Source organism: Hordeum vulgare, chromosome 6H (genome assembly GCF_904849725.1).
Source record: "Hordeum vulgare subsp. vulgare chromosome 6H, MorexV3_pseudomolecules_assembly, whole genome shotgun sequence".
Classification (NCBI taxonomy): domain Eukaryota; kingdom Viridiplantae; phylum Streptophyta; class Magnoliopsida; order Poales; family Poaceae; genus Hordeum; species Hordeum vulgare.
The window spans coordinates 29,235,167-29,248,501 of NC_058523.1; positions in this window are offsets into that span (position 1 = coordinate 29,235,167).

A 13,335-nucleotide genomic window follows, 5' to 3' on the forward strand; every position below is an offset into this window, starting at 1 on the left:
TCTCAATAGCCACCATGTTGTTCGTCTCCAAGCTCGGTCGATGACCCGCTGTCAGTATCAAAAACCGATGATCTCGACTAGGGGTCCGAACTATGGATCTAAGGTCGATGGGTAACAAGGGATGGCGAAGACGGTGTTTTACGTAGGTTCGGTCCCTCTTGATGGAGATAAACCCTACGTCCTGCTCTTGTTGTTATTGATGAGGTAGTACAGAGTACAGAGTCGATCTACTGCGAGATCGATGTCGTGGTCTAAACCCTAACCGTAATGAAAAAAGCTGTCCAAACAATTAACGAATTAATAATCTTTACATACTAATAAAAGAAATAGGTATTTTTGATCCGTTCTATAATTTATAGAAAACTCCTTGACAATTTTTAGAATCAACCCGCAGCCAAAAAAAAGGTTTCGTAGAACGAAAGAAAAAAATAATTAGTGGTGCCTCCTCCCGTCGGCGCAGGTCTCTTCGTCTCCAGCTTGCGCTCCTTGATGGATTCGTTCCCCGTGTATGTGGTGGTCCAATTAAGCCCCGTCCACGCTCGGTCCTCCGTCCTCGGCCGCAGGGGGATTCGACCTCCCTGGAGGAGCGGATCAGGAGGGGTAGGAGACCTTGTTATCTACGACACCAATAACTGAAGCATGCAGAAAAGGGATTCAAGCTGCCCTCTATCTGTTTTCCTCTCTCTGGCATCTCTGTTGGAACGGCCGGCGGTGACTGAACAAAACTTCTCCTCATGTCATCTTCCTTCTCTCTACTCTCTGTCATCTTATATCTTTTTTTTTCTACATGCTCAGGTGTTTGAGGCAGGAAGAGCAGGTGCAATTTTTTGACACTAACAATTCATATTTGGATGCCTTCTTTCTCCCGATGACTTGGGATGGCTTGTGGGCAACTGCAGTATAGAAGAATTCGTATTAGAAATAAAAAATAAAAATTCTTTCCCTGACACTAACAATTCATATTTGGGTGCCTTCTTTCCATGGCACTTCATGAGGTAATTTATTAATTTGTTCCGATCAATACATTTCTGCGTAAATAAAAAAATGACAACTCAAAGTGAATTTGTGTATGATGTACTTTTTATTATATCGTTTCATTAATGATATTTTCGCGGGGGGAATAAAAATCATATGCATATGTATTTCACCGCCATTGATCAAGTTACTGAAAATTAATCTGTGATCAAAACAATGAGTTAGTAGTAGAGAGGTAAAGCTTTGAATATTTTTATTATTAAACCTAAAACTTGACAAATCTGATCTCATATCGCATTTGATGTTGTAATAGGAGTGGACTGGACACCATTCTCTCTGATAATGGATTGTTTCCAGGAACGGATGCTGGTACTTCTAAGTAATTTCAAACATTTGTTTTGCTACTTGCAAAGTTGTTTGAGGGGTATGCGCAAAAAAATTGTTTGAGTGTTTATCTGTTTGTTATGTTTTCAAGCATACGTTTAGTTATTTTGTCCGTACTCACAATGACCCCAAGAAGTCCATCTACACAACCATAGGCTATGGACGGAGTATGAATCATTTGTGGGACAGAGACACCATCAACAATCTGGTCCATGATGTCAAATGTCGGCGTCCATGGCGCAAGGCTGTGTTTTTTGGAAGGAGCAACTCGTATTAAATGCATCGATGATCAACCAATGCGTCAATTTGGCTAGAAGAATATATATTGCCCTACCGCAATTCCTTCTAGCATGCATACGCAGATTTTTTTTATGACATGATATTTTTTCGTCCGTTGCAACGCACGGGCATTTAAACTAGTGTAGATGTAAACAAAATTACATTAGCTGCTCCAAGTGACATAAAATACAAACACTTATTAAAATATACTAGCAAAAGGGCCTCTGCGTTGCAATGGGACAAAAACAATTATAATCTCCAATGGTGTTGATCATATTATGTCTTTAAAATTTTAGGACATTTCTTGAAATGCATGAACATTTTTTGAATTAGGAAACATTTTTTCAATTGCACTCAAAAAATAATACACAATTTTTTTTTCAAAATCATGGACTTTTATTGTTTTCACCAACATTGTTCTTAAAATTATGAACATTTTTCTGAATATACAAATACTTTTACAAAAATCCTGAGCATTTTTTGAATTCACAAACATTTTATGTTTTCTTCAAACTTTTATTTCAAAATTCCCAGTTTTATAAATTGCAAAAGTTTTTCAAAGTTCTAAATTATTTAAATTAAAAAATGGAACAGAAAAATGAAAATAAAAAACGAGACTAAAAACAGAGGCATGAACTATTTTTAAGATTTTTACACGGACTTTTGTTTAAAATAATTGAATTTTTATATTTTATGGACATTTTCTCAAAATTTAAACATTTTTTTGTATATGCAAACATTTTTCAAAACTCCTGAATAGTTTTTGAATTCTCAAAAAAATCATGTTTTTTTGAATATTTCATTTCGAAATTCCCAGTTTCTTAAAATTGAGAAAAGTTATTTGAAGTTCTAAATTATTTAAAGTAGAAAAACAAAATGGAACTGAAAATAAAAATAAAATCTAAACTAAAAAAACAGGCGCCCACGCATGGGCCGGCCCAAACAGGTGTGCTGCATCTTTTTCCAACGCCCAGAGCGTAATATAGCAGGTGCCTACATGGGCCGGCCCAGTCCGAAAATCGTTTAAAACGTTTTCTATGACTTATAGGTGGCATTGGTGGGTAATTTTAGCCAATTTTCGGGGCAATTTGAATGACGTACGGCAGAAGCAATATTTGCTTTATTAGTATAGTAGGTAAGAAATTTACATTTTTAACCGTCAGAGATGTAAAACCACATGCAAAACGGTCAGCCGTGCGTCAACCCAACCACCGTGGAATTTCCTCTCCCCTCCCCCGACCAGCCACCTACCTTGATCTGTTGTCGCGCCGTCGACCCGCAAGACCTCGCCGCTCGCAGATCCGCCCCCCTCAACCCCGTCATGAGCGGATCCGCCGCCCAACGCCTCTAAATCACCCCCAAATCGCTGATGTTTCGTTGCTCCGTCACCGCCGCCCGTCGCGCCATTTGAAGCTCGCCCCTGCCCTGCTACTCATCTCCAATCTCACTAGCCACCCTGTTGTTCGTCTCCAAGCTCGGTCGCTGCCCGCCGTCGGTGTGAAAACCGGTCGATCTCGAGTAGGAGGTCCGAACTATGGATCTAAGGTTGATGGGTAACAAGGGATGGTGAAGACAGTGTTTTACCCAGGTTCGGTCCCTCTTGATGGAGGTAAAAATCTACACTCTGCTCTTGTTGTTATTGATGAGGTAGTACACAGAGTAGATCTACTGCGAGATCGATGTCGTGGTCTAAACCCTAATCGTAAGGGCGCTAATCTGCACCGGCGCTCTGGCCGAAACTTTCGGCCGGCCGCATGCGAGCCGCTCGATCCGATAGATTGAACCCGAGTTGACCGTCAAATCTGTCCATGCAAAAAATATCCTCGATGGTAGTAAAAATAAGCAACGATGTAGTAAAATTCCGGGCAGATGCAACAAAAATATGGTTGTAGCAAAAAATATCAACGTGGTCGTAGCAAAAAGACGAGGCTGATGATGCGTGGTAGCAAAACAAAATGTGGGTTGTGGCAAAACAATCCAGTGAACTCGGGTTGCAACTCTGACGAACGTGCATGCAACTTTTTCAGTGAAGGGTTGTAGCAAAAATTGATACCGGTTGTAGCAAAAAAACCGACGAACTCGGGTTGCAACTAATCGTGGATGCATCTTTTTTAGTGGACAAAATATAGCAAGATCACCAACGGTTGCAACAAAATATCATGTCGGTAGTAGCAAAAAAATGATACATAGTTAGAGCAAAAATGACGCCTCGTAGGAAAAAAAAGAAGGAGGTCCATGCACGGGGACCGCACGACGCCCACGACCGGCCGAAGCGTTCAGCGGCGCGCCGTTGGAAACGTTTCCCTAATCGTAATGAGCTTGATGTGTCCTACGAACTATGACCACCTGGCTTATATAGAAGCTAGGGGTGTCAGGCTTTACACAAAGTCGGTTACAACAGAGAAGGAATATGGCGATGACTATATCTACTTAGATTGCATGCCAAGTCTTTGAAAGAGTACATCTCAAATCCAACACTTATGCCAATGATCGAACAAGCGAGAGAGTCCGGCTCATAAGGATAGGTAGGCGGCCCAAGGACCCCCTAATCCCGGACTCCCTCAGTAGCCCCCGAACTAGCCTCCAATGCCGAAATCCTCCTTCATTAATGATGTCACAGGTGCTCGGGCTTGCGAGGCGAGTTCCTCTTTTCTCCTTTAACCTAAGATAATTCGGCTGCCAATGACCCCTTCTCCTTTAAACACATATAAAAATATATAATTTTTTATCCCTTGGCCTACTATTTAACAACGACTGGCACCTTTCCTAATTCGAAAAGTCGCGGTTGGCCAGGGCCCATTCTTTCTTTTTTGAAGGAGCGGCCTGAGACAGTTTTATTGGCACATCCCATTATGGAGATCGTGCGCCCCTTTTCAGGGATATGGTTTATGGCTTGGGTTTATCCCACACACCCATAATCACGATTTTATAGGTAAGTGGCAGAGTTTACGGTACAACTGCGAGGCCTTCGGCATTCTGGTGAGTTATAAAAGATAAAAACCGTCACCTCGGCCTCTTCACGCACCTCACGTCTCGCTCACCATCTCCATCCCTTCCTTCCAAAGCTCCAACGCCCTAGCTTTCCTTCTCCTTCCGTGCTCTTGAATCCCCTCATTAGTCCAGCAATGGCCAGCGCCGGTTCCAATGGCAAGTGGGAGGTTTCCCCGTCTCCGAAAAGGGTATTTTGGAGGTGAAGAGCTGCGCCTATCTTCCAGAAAACATAGCCCACCATGCGCTAGAGGAGGACCAGGCTATCCTCACTCCTAAATAGGGGGAAGGAGTAGTTTTTGTCCCTCATTTCATTAGAGAATTAAACTTTCCCCTCACCCATTTGTTCGGGGGATCATGTTTTACTATGGTCTTTGATTTCCATGATCTTCCCCGAACTCCATCACCCATCTTTCCGCTTTCATCACAGTCTGCGAGGCCTTCTTGTGGGTCCAACCCCACTTCGACCTATGGCTGAAGGTCCTCAATGTCAAGCCCAAGGCCGTTAATGGCGAGCAGGCTGACTGCGGACGGGTGATGATCAGCAAGCTCAACGGGGCTACATGGCCAAAGGGCACATTCATCATTCATCGACACCATCAAGTCATGGCAAAAGGAATGGTTCTACATCACTGAGCCGCGACGCAGGCAAGGCAGCTCCTCCTCCATTCAGATCTGCCCCCCCTACGCACCTCACATCCTCGACGGAAAATGCCCTAGATTGGGGGGAGGCCACATATGTGAAAGAGCTTACGAAGAGGACCATGAAAACTTACTTTCTTTTTTGCGATATGGCAAAATTTATTTTCTATGTTACCATGGAAAATTTAGTCCTGATATCATGGTGAGTTTATTTTATGGATCTAGCAATTTTAGTTTATGGACCACGAAAAATGTAGTTTATGGAGCATGGATTTTGTTGGAACATTGGCAATTTTATTTTCACCATGGCACATTTTATATTTGGACCAATTCAAAATTTAATTTTAAATCCATTTAAAAAATAATTGTATCTTGACAATTCATTTGTTGGAGCATAGAATATTTTAACCATTTATTTTTATGAACATGGTAGTATTTGTTGAACAAACCAGGGTAAATTCAGTTTTTGTACACATTTTGTGTTGCACTAACGATGGTAAATTTCTTTTTCTACACATTGGGAAAAAATATTTTTGAACATGCCATGTGCAATGTTTCATAGATATTTTTCATAATTTATATAATTTCCTTTTTTTCATTCATCTTATGAAACAACGGCAACTTAGGTTCAAATAACAATTGTTACTTTTCTTGTTTTGTTGCATGATATGGCCGATTTAGTTCTAATGCATGGCAATTTGTAAAATTTTACTGATGTCAATTTTTGGTATTGCAAACTTTTTGTTCAAAAATACATTCTACTAACTCAGTGTTCTATATTTATTTTGGGATTGTAGCATGATTTCCATCAACAATATTGTAATGGTTTTGTACGCACGATTCAATCATTGTCACATTTTTGTATATAATTTTGCCTTTAGTTTTTTAGACTCCCCCTTCCCCCATAAATCAGGGCATGGATGGTGTCTGTGTATCGTAACTGGCCATGTCAAGTTTCTTGTTTGTCGATGGCAAGTTTTCTTATGTAGCTATGTTTTTGGAGTTAGGTGCACAAGTATATCTTATTTTTATAGGCATGCTATTGTGTCCTAATGAAACTTGGCAAGATCATGATGATGGGTTGGGTTTTAGATCCAGTTTGGGTTGGCTGGATTTTTGATCAAATGGAGGCGTTCGATCGATGCTAACTCCTAAACTCCCCTAGAGAATGTTTTGATCGCTCGGGGAAATCTAAAATCTGAAGGTCGGTAGGAACTTTTCGTATTGTAGTTTGTTTTTTGTGGTAAGTCGTTTCTCATTTTGTGGTCTCTGTTTTATAATCAGATTGAATTTCTTGGCAATGTATCAATGCAGTTTTTCTTTAGAAACAAAATAAAATGGAAACACCCACATACACTTATATGTACTCATCCCTATAATCAGTCACACATAGATTCTACTCCTATGAGCACTTCAAGTATGAACAAGGAAATCTTAAGATTGATGAATCGCCACACGCACCTCGTATCATATAGGAAGAGTTAATTTCACGTTGGTACCACACTTAGGGCTAGTGTAACAAAATGGTACCCCTCTACGTTTTTTCACAAGTCTGGGGCACACGGCAACAATTCGATCTAAATTGCGTATAAACGCGTATTGGCGGTGAAACCGACCAGCAAGGCCCGAGCCGACATGGCATGTTCTTTTAAAGAAACCCCCCTTGCTTTATACTTAATCACGTAAATGTCCTTTATTTTGCAGAAAAAGGCTTCTGTGAAAGACATTTTTCTCATTCGGAAGTTTCCATTGAATCAAACAAATAAATAAAGTGAAAAATCACGCGCCCTCCAGGATTCGAAACTGAGACGGACCATACGCGAACTGTGAGCCTAAAAACTACATCAATCCACACTTTGCATTAAAGTCCCGGCCTTTTTCCCTTTCTGTGGATGTAGTTTTTTGTTTCGTATTCTTTTTTATCATTTTTCAGATCTTGTGTATTCCTTTGTTTTTTATATTTTGTACATTTCCTTTTTATATAGATTTTATAATAGAAGTTGTACAATTTTTCAATATTGTCGTCATTCTTTTAATTTACATTGAACATTTTAGTATGCGATATTTGTTTTGTAAATATACGCTGAAGATTATTATCTAAATACACACTGAAAATTATTTTTATAATATATGATGAATAATTTTGTTATATACATTGAACATTTTTAAATATGAATGATATTTTTTAATATATATTGAAAAAAATATGATGAAAATTTTCTAAATACGTGAAAGATCATTGGCTAGGCTGACTTCTTTTTAATATATGGAACTTTTTGAAACAGCACCACCTTAATATATACTCCCTCCGTCCGGAAATACTTGTCCTAAAAATAGATGTATCTAGACTTATTTTAGTTATAGATACATCTATTTTGTACATTTCTAGGACAAGTATTTCCGGACGGAGGGAGTATTGAACTTTATTTAATATATTGATTTTTTACGCAAATTATATAATATACTCATATTTAAAATATATATCAGACCAGATTTTGAACATTTTAATAAAAAGGTCATCGTATATTTAAAGCGGCTGGAGCTTGTAGGTAAGAAGAAATGACAAGGCCAATTGGCCAAACATGTACTATAATGTGGCATGGACTGGGCGATGGGATTTGCCCCGTATGTGGCACAATTAAGCACTCCAACCATATATTCTCCTCGTGTGTGTCCGTCCATATATTGTTGAGCTGTGCCCTCAACCGAGCCCTTCCGTACTTTGTGTTATGTGTGTGTTTGGATTTGATCTTGTATTGACACTAGTGGGGACGGGGCCTTTAGCCCCGGCCCGTAAGGGGCTTTAGTCCCGGGACTAAAGACCTAACCTTTAGTTCCGGCCCTGTTCCAAGCCGGGACTAAAGGTGCTTCACGTGGGTGCCTCGTAGCGTCCCAGGGGCAGACCCTTTAGTCCCGGTTCGTTACACGGACCGGGACTAAAGAGTTTCAGATTTTGTTTTTTTTGGGTTTTTTTTGAATGAAATTATTTTTGGGTTTTAGGGTTTTAGGGTTTAGGTGTTTGGGAGATTAACGTGATGCCTCGTTTGGTGTTCGGGAATTAGTTTTCATATAATTTAAATAGAAATAATTATGCATATATATAAGATTAACTTATATATACAATTATATGGAGATCTGAATTATCGGGACTAGAGCCCGTCTATTCGATTACATGGACGAACATCAGTAATGGCCCCTAGCTACACTAAATCGTCCTTTGTCATCTATAGCTTCCGTCCTCAGAAAGGTCGCAAGCTCCTTTGCAACAGCAATCGCGCGTTGCTCTGGTAGGACCTTCGTCCTCATGGCCGTGTACTATATAAGAAGAGGAGATGAATATGAATATCAATCATGATAACAAAGAATGACGGGTAAAAATAGAGGTGTGAATGTTCATTGCTTACGTCGAATATGTGATCCTTGTGCTCAGAGGTAAACGTGCGAATGGTCTCGCAAACATAGTATCCGCATAGATGCGTCCCCCGTGGCTGCTGGTCGCACTTTACGAGAATAGAATATATATAGTCAAAATAATAATCTAGCATCATAAATGTATTGAAAATAGAAGTATATCATACTACTACTTACCTGAGCCGCTCTAAAGGTCAGCTTCTCAGGCTCGATACCGGGAGTCACGCACTTGAACCGCTTCCAAACCCTGCCCGACAAGGATAATGATTTGCTAAGTTTTTCATTAATTGATATATCAGAAAATCATCGAAAGAGACCGATAGAGCGCAAGAATGATTGAAATTACCCTTGGAGCATGTCCTGCAGGCTTTGGAACTGTTCCAAGGGTCTCGATAATGGGTCGAAGGCATCAACTCTTCCCTTATCAATTTGAATGTCCAACAGAATCCAATGGAAGCTGCACATGTATATATATATATATGTGTGTGTCAGTAACTTATCAATTACACTTATAAGTGAATGGATACAACAGAGTAAAGATCGTCACCTGAAGTTGTATGGAAACAGTATGTGGTCATAGAAATTTTGATCTGTTAGAAACCTTAGAAGGTTTTCCTCCGTCTCCTTGGATTTATCATTTAGCGTCGCTATATGTATTTTATCTGGGTCAATACACCCAATATTTAGGATGTTCCTACTTTTACAATCCAGAATCTTCATTCTGCATAATAGAGTACAAGTTATATATAGACAATGAATTGAAATAACTAAACAAGTTATATGTAGACAACGAATTGAAAAACTTACAGACAATAGCAACTCATAAGAGATTTATCGAGGGCGTCGCCATTGTACATCTGGAAGAGTTCATCAAAGTCGATATGGATTTCTTCGGGGCGGCTGTAGTACTCCCGTGGGACACTCACCACGATCATCGTTCTCCCATTCTTTGATTCACTTAAGTACCATGTATGCAAGTAACGCATATTTGTTGGGAGATCATCAAACTTATCTTTGCTGACCAAAGGCGCTCCCATGACAAACTGTGGCTTAGGGGCTACCACAGACTTGGGTAACCTATCGTCTTGGGAAGCCAGAATGTCTTCAACCGGGATACCCCATTCAGCCGCCCACTTCTTTGTTAATTCCAAATCTTGCCCCTGCACCGGATGGGGGACATTCTCGGTTAACACCCTGAGGGGTGGGATCGACTGTTTGGCCTGTTGTCCAAGGTGAGGAACGTTTGATTTTTTCTTGCTTGTAGTTGAACTTAATTTGCTCCCACTTGCACTTGCACGTGATCTACTCTTTTTCACTTCCTTCTGCAATGTGCGTATATAGTCATCAGGCTTATGGTGTAAGTCATACTGTGATGGAAGGGTCGTGAAATATTTTGCAAATGCTATTTGCTTCTCGGTGTATTCCGGGCGGGGCTCGGGTTCCTTCTTTTTCATCTGCGCATCATGATGTTCCTTTGCTATCCTGGCGTTTTCCTCGGGGGTACGATCATAACGTCTGATAGGAAGATTAGCATGAGGTACCTTTGGGAGGGGCGACCGTTTGCGCTTTGGGGGGCTCCGTCGCTTAGAAATCGTTGGCGGAGCGTTCTTGCTGGCACGCTTCCGCTTAGTATCCGGAGCGGGCGGCGGCGGAGACGGACGACCCAAGTCCGGCGGCGGTGATCGAGATGGCCTCGTGTTGTGCTGGCCGACGTCATGTGGAGGGCTTGGAGGTAATGGAGGTGTAGGTGACCTGCGACGACTCGGAGGCGGTGTTGTCCTTGGGGCCGAGCCTGGAAGCTTGATGTAGTTCTTGTCCCATAGGATGACTCCACCCAGTACTTCTCCGTGTGTCCTCTCATCTTCGGGTCCAGCTATGTCGAGCTCCATATCCTGAAACCCCGCCATGATTTCATCCACCGCAACTTTAGCAAAGCCAGCTGGAATCTCACGACCATGCCAGCGTGCATCAGGGCCAGAAGGTAAAGCTTGTCCGACGGCCACCATCATGGATATGTTCTTGAATTTCTGATGGAGTTCACATGATGTTGACTCCTTGATTCCATCCACGGGGTAGCCGGGACCGCCCTCTATCATTCTTCGTGCATCGTCTGGCGGGGCCTCAGATTCAGCCACGCTGCTTTTCCGCTTAGATGGGGCGCCGGTAATATCACATGCAGGATCTTCCTGGCGCGCTACTCCCACTAGTGGAAAACGGGCCTTTGGCCGGGACCCTTTAGTCCCGGCCTGCCTCTGGGCCGGGACTAAAGGCCCGGCCACGTCGCCCCAATTCTCAATGCCTCCCTCGAGGCTTTAGTCCCGGCCCGTAAGGAGCCTTTAGTCCCGGTTTGGGATACGAACCGGGACTAAAGGGCTACGCGGCGGGCAGTGGTGGTGGAAACCGTTCGTATCCCCCCTTTAGTCCTGGTTGGTGGCTCAACCCGGGACTAAAGGCCTAACACGTGGCCTGCCGTAGTGGTGGCAACCGTTGGTATACCTCTTTAGTCCCGGTTGGTGGCTCAACCCGGGACTAAAGGCCCAAACGGTTTGCATCCCGCGTCGTTTCGGGCGATGAAAAGCACGAACCGAAGCACAGTCGCCATTTCTCTGTTTCTTCTTCTCTCTCGCTCTTGCTCTCTGTTCTTCTCCTCTCTTCTTCCCTTCTCTTCTTCCACCATGCCAACTTGCTTTGAAGAGGTGCTCGCACATGGCACGACCATGCTCGATGTCGTGTACACAAACGAGAGCAGGGAGGTGCCGTTTTTTCTTGAACAGTTGAAGGAAAAATGGCTTGACGTCGCAATGGATCATGAGAAGTTCTTGGGGCTTGATCTGGAGTACACAGCCGATCAACGCGGTGTTGCCGTCATCCAACTATGCTTCGCACGCCATGTCTTGATCTTCCAATGGGCGAGGTAAGTTTTAAGGCTTTCTTTGATCCAAGATAATGACATTGTAAATTTATTTGTTTCAATCATAGTTGGTTCCCTTCAAATAGTTGTAGTGAAACAATTTTGATTAGTTGAAGGGGAACACAATCTAATTGGAATAGTGTTCCATAATCTGAAAAATCGTATTAGAATCAACTAGTGTTTAATATGTTCCATTGGAATCATAGTTGGTTCCCTTCAAATAGTTGTAGTGAAACAATTTTGATTAGTTGAAGAGGAACACAATCTGATTGGAATAATGTTCCATAATCTTAAAAATCGTATTAGAATCAACTAGTGTTTAATATGTTCCATTGGCATCATAGTTGGTTCGCTTGAAATAGTTGTAGTGAAACAATTTTGATTAGTTGAAGGGAACACAATCTGATTGGAATAGTGTTCCACAATCTGAAAAATCTGATTGGTTCAATATGTTCCATTGAAATCATAGTTGTAGTGATACAATTTTATGCGGTGTTCTTTGATCCAAGGTTATGAAAATTGCATATAGCTAGTGATCTCTCTAGGTTCCATTGGATAGCAATATGATATGTCATAGTCATGAAAATTGCATATAGCTAGTGATCTCTCTAGGTTCCATTGGATAGCTATAGTGATCTCTCTAGGTTCCATTGCATATGTCCTACTTGAATCCTAAAGATAATTTTCTCTTTAGTTGTAGTGAAACATGTTTCCTTATTGCAGCAATATGTAACATTTGTTCCATTTTAATTTGTTTCTGTTGCAGAAGTGACAAGCATTGTCCAGAACTCATGGACTTCCTTCGCAGCGTCATCACTTTTGCTAGCGTTGACATAAGGAACGACAAGCTGAAGATGAGGCACAGCTTCGGTATTGAGATACCAACTGGTTGCCTCATTGATCTCCAAACGGTATTCAGGCTTCGACATGTCAGGACTTCGATGGCTCACATGGCAGTTGCCTTGATCGACGAGGAATATGGTGATATGAAGACCAGTTTCCCAAAGTCTCAGCACAAACATTGGGAGAAGGGCCCACTTGATCATATCAACATTGAGTATGCAGCAAAAGATGCATACGTTTCATACGAGTTGTACCGCAAGATTCGAGTCGTCAACTATGGCCAGCGTCACCTCGAGGAAGGTGGACATTCTGATTCAGACGATTCAGACGAGTAGTGTTCTCAACGTCGAACACTTGTATATATATCTATGGTAGCTATTATTATGTACTGTTTGGACTAGTATCATGTACTGCTTGGACCAATTTATATATGTCTAGTTTCTGTTTCTGCCATTATAGTTTCCAAATTTCAATGGTTTAGCCCTTTCTAACTTCATTTGCTACTTTTGAATGGTTTAGCCCTTTCTAACTTCATGGTATCATGCATTTCGACCACATATATATACAAAAAGTCTTCAGTTCAAATAAGTTCAAAAAATGAAATCCCTTTTGTAACAGATCTGTTTTTGATTAAAACAGTCATTTAAAAATGAAAGACCATTAGTCCCACGTGGCATGCAGCGGAACCACGTGGCGTGCCGCGGAACCACTTTTGTTGTGGGGGTCGCTTTTCCTTCTTCTCCTTGTGCTAGATATTTGTTATGCATTAGGGAAAGAAGGAATAGCGACCATCATCGACGGTCAAAAAATTAGGTGAGGGAGTGTCCACCATACATGAGAGAAGAAGAATGCCGACTGTTGTTGTGGGGGTTGCTTCTCCTTCTTCTCTTTGTGCTAGATAT